Genomic DNA, 14,317 nt, shown 5'->3' on the forward strand with positions numbered 1-14,317 from the left:
ACTATCTCTACTCAGTGACTGACATACTTGTCTTCCCCTTCACCCTTCATTCCTGCTGTTCTGCAGCAGTGTTCTCAGGTCCCATTCTGAGCTTTCTGCTTTCAGAACTTTCTGTGGCACAGGTGAGCTTGCAAGGGCAGAGTGGATTGCAAGGGGGGGGTGGATGGAATGGGGCAGTGACAGGTGCAGGGAGGTCAGTGGTTTGGGACTAAGAAGGGGCAGCAGTGGCACACACCAAAATCAAGCCCCTTCCCAGCCTCAGTCCCCTGACCTAGATCAATGGTGACGTGTGCCAGCTCCAGCTATAGAGCTGGTGCAGGTTCAAGTTGACCCAGCAGGCCAGCGCGGGCTTACTCCAGGACAAGGAAACAAATGATCCTTTACCCCAGGGAGGCCTCCTGATACCAACACTCTTCTATGGGATACATTGGATGCCACATTGGCGCCACTGTATCGCACATGGGGAGTTACATTGGATTGAGCTTTTTGTTGCTCTGTCTTCTCCAGCTGCCTGCAGCCTCCCATGGAGACAGTGCAAGGCAAACTACATCAACTACACAGACTTAGGAAGTAGCAGACTTGGAGCAGAGATACTGACAACATTTTTCCAAGCCAAGACTGGAAGCAAATTTTGAGGAAAATTAAAGTGTGCCTCAGAGGAGAGGCACACTTTACAAATGTCCAAATTCTTATCTGGCTTAGGTTCTCTGGCTAATCTGAGCCAGAGAAGCTTTGTCAGTTTCCTTTGCATCTGTTTAATATACCAATAGCACCATGGAGCTCCATTACATTAACTAGGAGGTGAAGTTAGACATTTCATGGGCAAAAGCCAAGAGTGGGGGTTAGCGCATACCCTGCAGAAACCATTACACAAGAGGAGATTCTTCAGTTTAGGGCTATCCAAGCTCTTCTGAATGCTTTGGGAGGTCTTAGATAATTGCTGACTTAATTTAAGGTGAGATTGGAAGAACTCACCCATCTCTCTTAGGGCCTGATCCTGAGCCCTGCCCACTGGATTACTGCAAATGAGCCCTTACCTGAGGCCCAGCACCAGAGCTAGCCCAGGCGTTCTGGGTCAGGGGGAGGTGGAGGGCTGGATGGAGGGGGAAGGAGGCATAGTGGGAGGAAGGAGCGGGGCAGGAGGGGCTGTGACTGGCAGAGCTCAGCTCCACTGGATCCTGAGCCCTGGGCCAGGCTGCCCAGGGTGCACAGGATACCGTGGAAGCCTTTTTTGACGCCATGTCAGCCCCACACTCCGGGCAGCTCAGGATTGGGCTGCTAGTAAATGGCTTCTGGAAGGAGATGAGCAGGAACATGATCCAATGCATGACTCCTTGTGGTGGGATTTGGTGTTGAGATGTTCACTTTTTAGTACAATCAAGTGGCAGTTAGTGAAAGGGTGTTGAGTTGTTGTTTTAATTTTGCATTTTAAGAAAATAATATTAACACGTGCTGCTGAGACAGAACTACATAGAGCTCTTTTTGTCATATAATTTTTTGGACCAATGCACCAGTAACACACTATGGATGCAATCCTAACCAACTTTCCAGCACTCGTGTAGGCTGTGCCAGTGGGGCATGTGCTTCATCCTGCAGTTTGGGGGCAGTCATGGAGGCCTCCTCAAGGTAAGGCAATGTTTGTTCCCTTACCTTGGAGCTGCATTGTCCTTATGTCAGAGCTGGAAAATGGGTTAGGATTGCACCCTATGCCAAATTATAACCAGGTGGCTTATAGAGTCTACTGTAGACATTAGAAGTTTAAGCGTTTAGCACTATGCTGATTACCTCTTCAAAGACAAGCTGACTTGCCTTCTCTATGTCTTTTAAGATAACTACCAAACTACAGGCAACTTTGTAGCAAGAATGTCTTAACCCTGCATAACTATCCCCTCTGCATAATATTAGTGATAACTGCATCTCATACCGTCAAAATCCCTCTAGCTCAGCATACTGCTTCCAGCAATGGTCAGTCAGATGCCCCTAGAATTTTGCAAATCAGGCTCTAAGACAACAGTTGTCCCCAACATCTGGTATTCAGGTAATATTGACTTTGCACATGGACCCCTCCCAATGCTGAGGGCTGCCACAGACTTGCTCAGACTGAGACTGTGGGCAACACTGACTCATAATTTAAGCCATGCAGAACACCCACAACCTCAGGTGGCATGGCTGTTATAAGCAAATTGAAATAGATTCAGAGATACAGAGGCACTTCTCTAGCACCACCTTCTACAAGCAGCTATTTCTTGACCACATTGAGGAATATCAAAGAACTATACAGCTTACTTGAAGAAACATTTTATCACCATGCAGGAGCAGATCTCTGTCTGCTTTTATCTGGGTCTCCTCTTAATAATTTTATATCTCTGCTTTAATCATAGAGGTATATATGCTGCTGGGGATCCTTCATTGGGATGTTATGATCTGTGAGCTGGTTGTTGTTGTGAATTATTTTGGGTGAATTGATGTGTTATTTAGTTGCTACTGTGATTTTGGAATTTTTGAATTTGTAAATTTGATGGTTTTATTATTGATTTAGTAATATGTTTGTGATGAATATTGTTGATTGTCTAGCACCAGGAGCCTCAACTAGGGTTTTCCATCTGGGGCCTTCCATCCCCAAACCCATAATCATGATGGCTATATCATTATAAATTATAATCATGGGTACCCCATTGTCTTGGGCACAAGCAATCTCACAGCAGAGGTATCTGGCTATGTGAACTCTCACCTCAGACCCTGCGCTACCAACTGTCCTTATTTGTGTGGTACCCCAGAAATATTATTGCCAGAAAACACAATGTAGACAACTGTAGGTATAGAAGCTTTATATTTCAACACTCCAAAACAACGCTCTCACACAACACCAGAAGCAGGGGACAGCCACTAAAATTGAGTGTTGGGAGAACTAGGACAGACCAGAGGCATCGCTAGAGGGGGGTCGGTGCACTAAGTTTTGCAGAGAGCCTCTCTACAGCGTGCAAACGGCTCCTCCCCCTCCCCTTGGGAGCCATTCACCTCTCGCAGAGTGCAAGCAGCTCCTCCCCTGCCCTCTGGAGCCATGTGGGCGGGGGTGGGGGAAACGGAGGCGAATGGTTCCTGAGGGAGGGGGAGGAGCCGCTTGCACACTGCAGGGAGGCTCTCTGCACCGCCCCCCCTCTAGCGATGCCTCTGGGACAGACAAAAGAAAATATTTCTTTACTCAGCATGTAGTTAGTCTGTGGAACTCCTTGCCACAGGATGTGGTGATGGCATCTGGCCTAGATGCCTTTAAAAGGGGATTGAACAAATTTCTGGAGGAAAAATCCATCACAGGTTGAAGCCATGATGTGTATGTCCAACCTCCTGATTTTAAAAAAGGGCTATGTCAGAATGCCAGATGCAGGGGAGGGCACCAGGATGCAGGTCTCTTGTTGTCTTGTGTGCTCCCTGAGGCATTTGGTGGGCCACTGTGAGATACAGGAAGCTGGACTAGATGGGCCTATGGCCTGATTCAGCAGGCTGTTCCTATGTTCTTAATTATGGATCACAAGCCAGTGGTGTTGAAGCCTGGATTGAATCTGTAGAGTAATGGGAGGAGTCTGAGCAGAATCTTGTGAGACAGGGCCAAAAGAAGGCTGAAACCTGCTTCATTGAGAGTGGAACCTGCCTGTTTCTGGAATTGCTTTTTGGTTTTAGAGATCTCAGTACTGCTAGAGCACACTATTACTTCCCAGGCTGGCTAAACACGACTGATTGGAATTCCTAGTTTTAGTCTTTTGAAGTTACCCTTGGGGACAGGATAGTACTCTAAATATTTTAAATTATTCTGCTTGCCCATATGACCTGATCATTTGTTCTTATCCATAGCCTGCTAAATAATTGCAGAGTTCCTAGTTGGAAGGTTGTAATCATGCCTGGCAGCCATTTCTAGAATGGTACGTATTGCTCATTTGCAACAGTAGTTTAATTAAACTATTTTTTAAAAAATGTTTGTACTTTGTATCTTCCTAGAAACTCATCAAGTCAGACTGACATTCTCGTTCTATAGGACTTGATTGACGGGAAGGAACAGATTGACTTGGCATGTTAGTAGAGCTCATTAATCTTCTTCAAGTACATACTAGAGAAATGTGGAGTTTTCTCTACAAGCTGTTCCCAGAACAGTGCTTCAACTATGTGGACTGCTGGCAGTCTAACGTCACAAGCAGGCAAAGAAAGGGGAGGGTGGTCCTTCACTACCCTGACTGTTATGTTAATATATGTTCTGTAACCATTTCTGAGCCTCATCTATAGCAGTGCTTATCAACCAATAGTATGGGTAACACCAATGGTACTTGAGGGGATGTCTGGCAGTACTCTCGGGACCCCTGGACACCTGCCACCTGGTGGCAGGACCAGGAATGTAACACAATAAACAGCAGTAGAAGGCTTGGCTTGGTGGGCAGAGCTCCAAAGCATGCTTTTCCATGCTCAAAAAAGCCCTCCTGTCCACCCTGAACCTCTTACGGGTGTTTGTCACATAATAGCTGGCCTCCCAAGCTGGAAGTAACTGGTGATGATGTCATTGCCAGTTACTCCCAGTGATATTTCAAATAGGTGGACCATGTGAGTGGTACAGTGGAGGACAAACATTGAGAAACACCAATCTATAAGTTAGGGAACTATGCTGAATGCAAACGTTTTTGGTTCAGAGATCTTCTGTTAAAAGTTAATCAGTACAAGGAGCACACTAATTTACACAGGAAGTTGCCTTATACTGAGTCAGACAAGTGGACTATTTAGCCCAGTACTCTGAGAGCCTGTCACAGAGGTATTTTCTTACCCTGCATCTAAGATGGAGAGGGAGATGCTGGGAATTGAACCTGGGACCATCTGCATACAAAGCATGTTTACTACCCCTGAACTGTGGGGCTTTCTGGTCTTCACTGGGCACCAAACAAGGCTTGAAAACATTATAGTTGGAGCTGGTATCATCAGGTAACAGATACTAAGGTTCCAGGAGCCAAATTCAGATCGCTAGGAAGGGCTGAGTTTTTCAGGACTTTGGACAGCTCACAAATGAGGCAGACATTGTCCCCGTCCATATTCTCACCACTAAACAAAAACAAAAAACATCCAGATCCAGTTCACGGCAAAATGTAGGCACCGACATGCATATCCCCTAAAGAAATGTGAGAAGGGAGAAAACAAATGTGAATAACCTTATCTTAAAGAGCATTTGAAGCCAGAAGTAATTGGAAGCTCCAAAGCCTCATTTGGCAGTGAGAAAAGTGGAAGTCTATCACGCTAAGAAAGACTGTCTCAGTGGTTAGTGTGCTGAGGCAAATTAAGGAGGGTGAATCTGAGAAGATAGATTATATTGGCTGCTCTCCAAGAAAGCTTCTGTGTGGAGAATTGGGGAGAGGATTCATTGTGCTTAAAACCCCTGAGGAAAGAGTATGACACTGATAAGAATCAATGAAGGAAATATGACAAGTACCCCCCCCTCTCTCTCTGTGTGTGTGTGTGTGTGTGTGTGTGTGTGTGTGTGTGTGTGTGTGTGTGTGTGATGTGAAACTTCACTCCCTATTTCAGAAACCAAACTGAAATTACAACAATTGCAACAAAAAATTACAACAAAAAACTTGAGCAACACTTCAAGGATTTGTAATATTTTTTGTTAGAAAAAAAACTTACTAGAAATTTTAACTAAATACTAGAAGCAAGAGAGAACATCTGGATATATATGCACTTTAAAGATGCTCCATGGCCTTAATTTGGAGGATAATATTTATTTCTTACATTTTAATCTCACCCTTCTTCACTGACAGAGCTGAAAGCAGCACAGGCTAAGAGAGAGTGAATGGGCCAAGGTTACTCAGGCTGCAATCTTATACACACTTACCTGGGAGCAGGTCCCATTGAATATAGTGGGATTTACTTCTGAGAAGACATGCATAGAATTGTGCTGTCAGTAAGCTCCATGGTTATCCAGGGATTTGAACTCAGGCTTTTCTGACCTGGTCTGACACTTTAATTACTACATCCCATTAGCCTTGTGATAATTGGTCAATTTATAATCCCAGCCAGATTGCTTCCAGGATAGTCCATCCTAACCCCAGAGGCAATACTGGGTGCAGCAGTGCCAAAATGGATACCGCTGGATACAGCAGCTGTATCCAGAGGTGCCACAGAGGCTGCCAGAGGTCTCCTAGTGGTCTCCTTGAGAGATCTCCCCAAGCCCTTCTCAAGTCTGCGCCAGCTATGTTGGTGGCACTGAGTTGAGAGCTTCTGTGTCGGGCTTTGCCCTAGTTCCTCCCCCCACCGTGGAATGCCTCCCCCAATCCCCAAGGCCCTCACTCTTCCTGCAGCAGCATCCATACTGCAATCTGAGCAGTATCCATCCAATGCTGGACCCAGCAAGACCTGCACTGGCCCAGAGCCAGTGCTCCTTACACTCTGGGTCTTCCAATGTTTTGTGCTGTGGGTTCTCATTAGGGGTAATTGAACTGACAGTACCAATGAAAGGTTGATGCAATAAAGATGCTCCAACCCTCTTGGATATCTGTTATATCTATCTCGTTACTCTTAATTGCTGCTTGTGAGTGACTTGTGCTGCTTATACTTACCTGCTTATGAGTGAGCCCGCGATAAAACTAAGCCTGGCTAAACAAACCAAGTGTTTTCGTGGCTATGGTAATGGATTATGTACTATCAATGAGGCAATACATATTTCCAATTATCTGATACCTTCATCAAGAGCAAGGGAATGATATTAAAATTGATATGCCACAGACAAGACCTCATTATTACCATTACTCTCCTATGGCTGTCTCATCTGGACTTGTGCAAACTTATCTGAATAATGGCAACTGGGATCAGATCAGTGCAGAGCAACCAAGGAGATACAGGAGGGATGCTTTCCTTTCCTTGTCCCAAAACAATATGCTTCATCCTTCCATCTTGCTGGGAGCCCCCATTCCTCACAAAGAACTTTTTCTGACCATATATCTCTATTTTCATGAACTTAGGGAGCAGCCCTAGCCAACTTTCCAGCACCGAGGTAAGGGAACAAATATTGCCTTATCTTGAGGAGACTTCTGTGATTGCCCCCCAACAGCAGGATGCAATCTGTGCCCCACTGGCACAGCTATGCCAGTAGTGAAAAGTTGGTTTCGATTGCGCTCTTAGACAATTAGCTACCACTGTTTTTTAACACTGATCCGTGAATCATTAGTTATGACTATGAGAAGAATGGTGGTTGTCCTCATGTCACCAGTTCCTGTTGACACTACTGTGGGCAGGAGGCTGGAGCTCATTCCCTAGAAGGAAAAGCTAAAGTGTTTGGGACAACTGTAATTTAGAAAAGGTGGAGAAGGGGCCACCTGACAGAGATTTATAAAAATGTGGAGGAAGTGTCTAGAGAGGCTCCTTCCTCACAACATTAGAACTCAGCATTATCTACTGAAACTGAATGGAAGGAGGTTCAAGGGGAAAGTCTTTTTTCACATAAGACATAATTCATGAAATTTGCTGGCAAGAGTTCATTTTCCAGAGGGATCCAGAACTCCAATAGTTTGCAAGAAAGAGGGCTGGATAGTGATGTTGGAGGTGCACATACTGTATTCCTTCTTTTCCCCTTCTCTACAAAGCATTGAAGTATTGATTGCCAATTTATTTACAGTATTTAGAGGGATGCAAGTGAGAGAAATGGGCCTTTCTTGAGCCTTTAGGAGAATAACTCTGCCTTGCAGCTGCTGCACGTATGCTGGGAAGTATTGCCTGTAATTTTTGGAAAGCATCCTTACTTTGTATATCCACACAGCTCTGCTGTTATGGAAAAAATTATGGACACAAACTGTCCACAATATACTTCTTACTTGTTATGGACATCAGATGTTGTCTTATACCAGGGTCCATTGAACCCTGTGGCATGTATTCGGACTACTAGTGACTCAGACCAAGGTCCTTCCCAGCCTTGCCATCTGAATCATTTTATCTACAGATAATGAAAATTGAACCTGGGCACTTCTGAAGCCAAGGCATTGTGGTCCTACTGACCCTTCCCCTCAGATATGAACAATCCATAAACCCGATGGACAAGCTGACTGTTTATTTAGGCCTCATTTCTCTAGCTCAAGCTACTGTTCTCTGCAGTATATTTGAATAGCAACACACATATTTTCCTCATTGTCTGCACATCACAAAATGATAAATGATCTCTGCACTTAATTCAACAGCACTGCACAGAGTTATGTCCAAACTTAGTTAGCACTAATGCCAGTGGAACACGCATTCCATCAGCACAAGCTGCCACAAAGCAGCCGTAAAGTGCTTTGCAGCAGCACTTGCAGCCAGTGCCTTCCTGCATGTGCCAGCAGATGTCAGGAGGCCCACTGGAACAGGTAAGCCCAGCACAGGGGGTGGAGAGACATGTGGTGCCATTCCTCCTCTGGGCAGTTGTCAGCCACCACTTGTTTCTCTAGAAGTTCCCTTGGAATAACACTACATGATTATGATGCAGTGTTACTTTCAGGGAACTCATGGAAAAAATTGAATATTTTCACAAAACAGTGCTATAGGATACATGCTAATCTAATAGACAGGAAATGGGTGCCAATTGGCCCAGAATGCACTGCTCCCATTGGGTACCACGATCTCAACCACTCCAGATCAGAGAGTGTTGTAACAGAGCAGCCCTAAAGGAAGCTGCATTATCAGCAGTATGACTGTATTTGTAGTAGCTGCTTATCTCCACTTTCCATTAAAACTTATGAAGTAGAAGGAATGCAGGTTGGAATCTAGGGGGCCTAGATTGGGACTTTGGGAAACTAAGGGCGCAATCCTATCCTGCACTGGAACAGGCAAGCCAAGAGGCTTGCACTGTATCCTGCGCAGGATAGGGGCCAAAAGCCCCTATCAACCAGGGGCAAGGGGAAACATTTCCTCTTGCCTCCGGTTAAGGACCGCTGGCCCCTATGGGTCTCCTCAGAGGTGGCACAAGTCCGAGGACAGCGGAACAGCTTGGAGCTGCTTCTTTCTCCCCTGGAACAGGGACTGGGACCCAGCATAATTGTAAGATTGGAAGATTATTGGAAGATTGTGAACAGCCCCTGAGGGCATTGTAGATTACATTGTTGTTTTGAGACACAGACTTAAGAATCGGGCAGGTGAGTCAGATCGGGCCAGAGAAACAGGAGGCCAGAGTGCTCTACTGCAGTTCACATGTGCACCTCCTAATAAGGTCATTCTGCTGTTAAATGCTAAATATGTAGGTAAAGGACATATTGCTGAGACTAATGTTAAGTTACAGTCCTCCAGTGGCATACTGTGGAGTGGTTCAATCGGAGCCAGTGGTATTATGCCAACAGGAGGGTTTAATTCAGGATTGTAGCAGTTCTTGGCATTGTCAAGCCGAGTTATTCAGTTTCCCTTCTTTCCAAGTAATGAAAACAACATATCCTCATTCTCCACCCACTTCAGAATGCCGTTGTATTTACATGAAGAGGACTCTTAGAGTCCATTATGAGTGACCCACAAAATCAATTATACACAGTGCTGCTTTTTTAAAAGATGCACACAGCAGAAAGACGGATGCTTTACAAGGTTTTGTATATTCAGTTAATTACTGCCTTATGAATTAGAGGCTATTAAGATGGTAATCTTTTCATTGACTTGAATTATAGAAGACTAAAGTGTTTCCAATCAACAGATTGATCTTTTAGAAGAGGACATCTGAAGGAAAAACAACATTGACCTCTTGGGTCGCTGTCTATAACCGTGATTTTCAACCAGTGTGCCATGGTACGCTGGTATGCCGCAGATGATCTGTATGTGTGCCATGGGATTTGGGGGAGGGGTCATTTATTAATAGGGCCATTTGAAGGATGTGAGCCCCCCCCACCTGCGATGCAATGTGCCTTCTCAATTGTCAAAAAACTAATGGTGTGCCTTTCCTTTGGTGCATCACAGATGTGAAACAGCAAGCAGTGGAGGAAGCTCTCAACCCGCAGCTCATGCAAGAGGTTGAACAATTGCCCTCACACTGAGAGCAGTTGTATCGGGCCAGCACAAGCTCCAGCAAGTTTCCGGACGGCCAGAGACTCATTGGAGACTGGGGGCTCCCCGCGGGCCTGATTGGGAGTCCCCAAGGGCCATAAGTGGCCTCTGGGCCGGGGTTTGGGCACCCCTGGTCTATAACATAGAACTTTAGTATTCTGGGTTCAGAAAATCCAAACAGATAAAAATGGTTAGCTATTGGAGCTACTGAATTTATGTACCCAGTTTCCACATGAGTACTTGGAAGGAATGGGAGCTCATAATCAGGGCTGTAGGCACTGATTTTTAAAATATTAAAGTCTTCCCCTAACCAGACAGTCCAAATTCCAACCCAAGAAAATCCAACAATTCTGCCACTTGTATAGATTGGATAAATGGAGCAGCTTTTCATAATGTATCTTATTTTGTATAATTTCTTCTGGTTTTGCAAGTTATGAGGGGCAAAGTGACACACAGAACACCGGAACTCGGCTCCCAATTGCTGGAAATGTTATTCAGCCACTTCCGCAACTTCTCCAGTTTCCTCAGATGTTGCCAAGATACGTCTCACAAACAGCTCTTTCGGCCATAAAGATTAGAAACTTGCTTTTTCCAGATAAAAACTGAGATTCTCAGATAGTTGTCCTTCCCCCACCATAGGATACAATGTGTGCCCCATTGGCATGGCTGCATCAGTGCTCTTAAATTTAGTTAGGATCAGGCTGTATCTCTCCCAAAGGTTACAGCAGGCTGAAGGGACTGATAAGCTACTGACCAGGAGTGACTGATGGCTGATGAAAAGCCGAGTCCTTCTTTTTCACCTGTAACCAGTGGCAGTGGCGTTACTCCAGGACTACATCTACTGGGCCTAACTCTGCAGCATGTTAGAATCTGCATCCAAAGACCACCTGCTGTGGTTTTCCTAAACTGTCATGAAGTCATAGTATACGCACCCGCAACCCTGACTACAGTATATTTAAATTTGATGGTTGGGAATCTATTTCACTGATAGCTGTATTTTTGACATCTTTAAAGTATTTTACTGGTAAGATGCCAGCAGGCTGTCAAAACTGCAATTTACTGATTGCAAAGAATTAGGCATGCATTTGTAAACACCTTTCACAATACTCACGGTCATTTTTTTTAAAAAAACTAGAAAGATAGTGACGTCTACAACCTACTAATCTTTATGGCCCCTGTGCTCCATGAGTGATGATATAAAATCTCACATACCCCCAAGCTCAGTGTGGGAGATATTAATAAATTCTATTGTATTTTTACCCTCCGATTTAGTGAAATGCTCAAATAGTCCTGGTTAGAGAATCAACAGCAGCATCAGTCCAACTAAATCTCTGCCCTCCCCCACTGAAAAGCTGATTGACACGAACACTGATTTTCTGGCTATGGCTACACCAGCACTGGATCAAGCTAGAAACCATATAGACATTTGTGCACACTCTCCTCATCCAGCTAGTGCCACACATATGGAAGTGCCACACATATGTTGTGTTGGGGCCATCTTGACGCCATTGTCCATATGTTGTAATTATATCAAAGTTTTTTGTGCAGCATTGCACTGACTGTGCTTGAAAGAGCATCACTCTAAAAGAATGTTTATACAAAAATATAGCAATCACATCAAGCTTGCTTTTAGCAGTGTTTCATGTGGGGGGGGGAGGGAACATGAAGAAACTGAATGAACCATAAGCTTTGGCAGACCTTGTCTACAGAACATTCTGCACAACATTCACAAATAAAAATCAAAACCATGATACTACATGGGATGTGGGGGGAAACACGACAGGCAGCACCTCCAGACTCAAAATGTCCTTGTTGCTGTTGCCTGCCCCCCAGGAATGTGAGAAACCCATGCCCAACTTGTAGGCATGGGCAAGTCCAACAGGGCTTGACGAGTTGCCGAGTTACTGCCCTCTGTGACTCAACTTGAAAAAGAGTCCTAACAGGGGCACTTTACAAGTTGCCGAGTCACCCTTTAGTGACTCTACTCAAGTCACCCTCCCCTTTAAAAATTCCACTGTGGTAAAAGCGGAGCTGCTGCCGAGAGATGTGTGTGTGTAACTAGTTCTCTTTACTCACTGCCCTGCTGTCCCCACCCATCAGTAAACAGGGCAGGAGGGGTGGAAATGACGGTGAGAGAGCAGACAGAAGTAGCAAGAGGGAGGAGCGTCACGCACAGCAGCTGGGAGGCTTACCAAGACAACCTGATCCTTTGCAGCCTACTCAGAAGTACTCCCACTGTAGCTGATCATTCAATGAGGCTTCCCCCTCCCAAGTAACAAGCCCATAGAAGCCACAAAGTTCATGATTGCCACCCCACACTTCCCCACCTCCTTTTTCCCCATTCAGCCAATCATAAGAATGCTCTAGAGTTACTCCTCATGTCCTCCCTCAGCCAATGAAAATATCAGAATGCCCATCCGTTGTCCAATGATTAATGATAATCTGTTCCTTCCTTCCTATCAGAGTCAGAAAAAGAGCCCAGTCCCAACTCCCCCCATTCATTACAACATTAACTCCTTCCTGCCTCCCAGCCAGAACCTCCCTGCTGCTCGCCCCACCCCATGAGATTTTTGATGCCATGAAAACAATAAGCAAGCACACCCAGACACAGGCAGACTTGAGTCAGCATGTGTGGACAAGTGCTGAGTCGGGGGGGGGCTGACTCGAGACTTTTTCAGAATCTTCTACACAAGCAACTTATGAGTTGCCAAGTCACCCAAAATCATGCATTTTCACAGCTCAAGACCAAGTCATCCAAGTTGAGTTTCCAACCCTGCCAACTTGGTATACAGGGCAAAGGAGCCCACCAGAGGACAGGTGACTCTGAATTTAATATTGTGTGGTACTCAGGACCTAGTTAGAAGAGTGCCAAGCAAATCTGAAACATAAACCCTTGATTTCTAAAGGGCAGACTTCCCTCAAATGAGGAGGCTAGTTAGAAAGAAGTTGAAAGAAAAGGTAAAAAGAGTCCATTCCCTCCAGAGCACATGGAGGCTGTTCAGAACAATGGTAGTAGAGGCCCAGCGGAAGTGTGTACAGCAAAGAAAGAAGTCCAAGAGGGTGCTGGCATGACTAAAGAGCAAAGTTAGAGAGGCTGTAAAAGGCAAGGAAGCTTCCTTCTGTAAATGGAAGTCCTGCCCAAATGAGAATAATAAAAAGGAACACAAACTCTGGCAAAAGAAATGTAAGAAGATGATACAGGAGACCAAGAAAGACTTTGAGGAATGCATGGGCAGCAACAAAAAGGGGAATAACAAAAGCTTCTTCAAGTTTTTAAGAAGTAGGAAACCTACCAGAGAGGCAGTTGGTCCACCAGACAATGAAGAAAGAAGGAGAGATAAATGGGGACTTGGAGATAACGGAGAAATTAAATGAGTTCTTTGCATCTGTCTTCATAGCAGAAGACCTCAGGCAGCTACTGCTACTCAAATGGTCCTTCCTGACTGGGCAGGAAGAATGGGCAGTGCAATCCTCATTTGTGCTGGAACAGCCAGGTTGTCGGGCCTGCACTGTATCCAGCGCAAGTCTGAGGTTGACTGCAGATCAGCCCAGGGCAAGGGGAAATAATTCCCCTTACCCCGGGTAGCACCACAGCAGCCCCAGTGGGACTATTCAGATCCGTGCCACCTATAGAGGTGGCGTAAATCTGAGCAGCCTGGGGCTGGCCCAGGTTGCCTGGAACAGGGCTAGGATCTGGCATAACTGCCGAATCCTGGTCGCACTTCTCACTCCCCAGCCGCCAGCCCACAGAACTGCTCACTGCCTGCCCCCCACCCCAAAGATGCATCCTTCCCATCCTCCCCATGCCCCCCAGACCCCTGTGCAGGCAGAACTTGGCTGGTGCAGACTTACTTTTCCTTGCTACCGCAGAGGCTGGATCTGGTGCCGGCATGGCTTTCTCCTATGAAGGCGCAAACGTGCTTTATGGCACCCAGGCAATGCAATCCTAACTTGCGCTGGAACAGGCAGGCCAGCGGGCCTACACTTTATCCAGTGCAGGTTTTGGGTCGCCTGAGTCTTGGCCCAAGGCAATGGGAAACTTTTCCGCTTACTCCAGGAAGAGCCACAACAGCCCTAATGGGTCTACTTGGATCTGTGCCACCTGATGAGGTGGTGCAAATCCGAGCAGCCCGGGACTGCCCTGGGCCACTTGGGAATGGGGCCAGGATTCAGCATAACTGCCAGATCCTGGCCACACCTCCTGTTCCCTGCTCCCCGCTGCCTGCTCCCCCCCCTGCAATGCCTCCCTCTCACCTTCTAGATGCCTTTAAAAGGGAATCGGATAGATTTCTGGAGG

This window comes from Tiliqua scincoides, chromosome 7 (assembly GCF_035046505.1).
Source record: "Tiliqua scincoides isolate rTilSci1 chromosome 7, rTilSci1.hap2, whole genome shotgun sequence".
Classification (NCBI taxonomy): Eukaryota; Metazoa; Chordata; class Lepidosauria; order Squamata; family Scincidae; genus Tiliqua; species Tiliqua scincoides.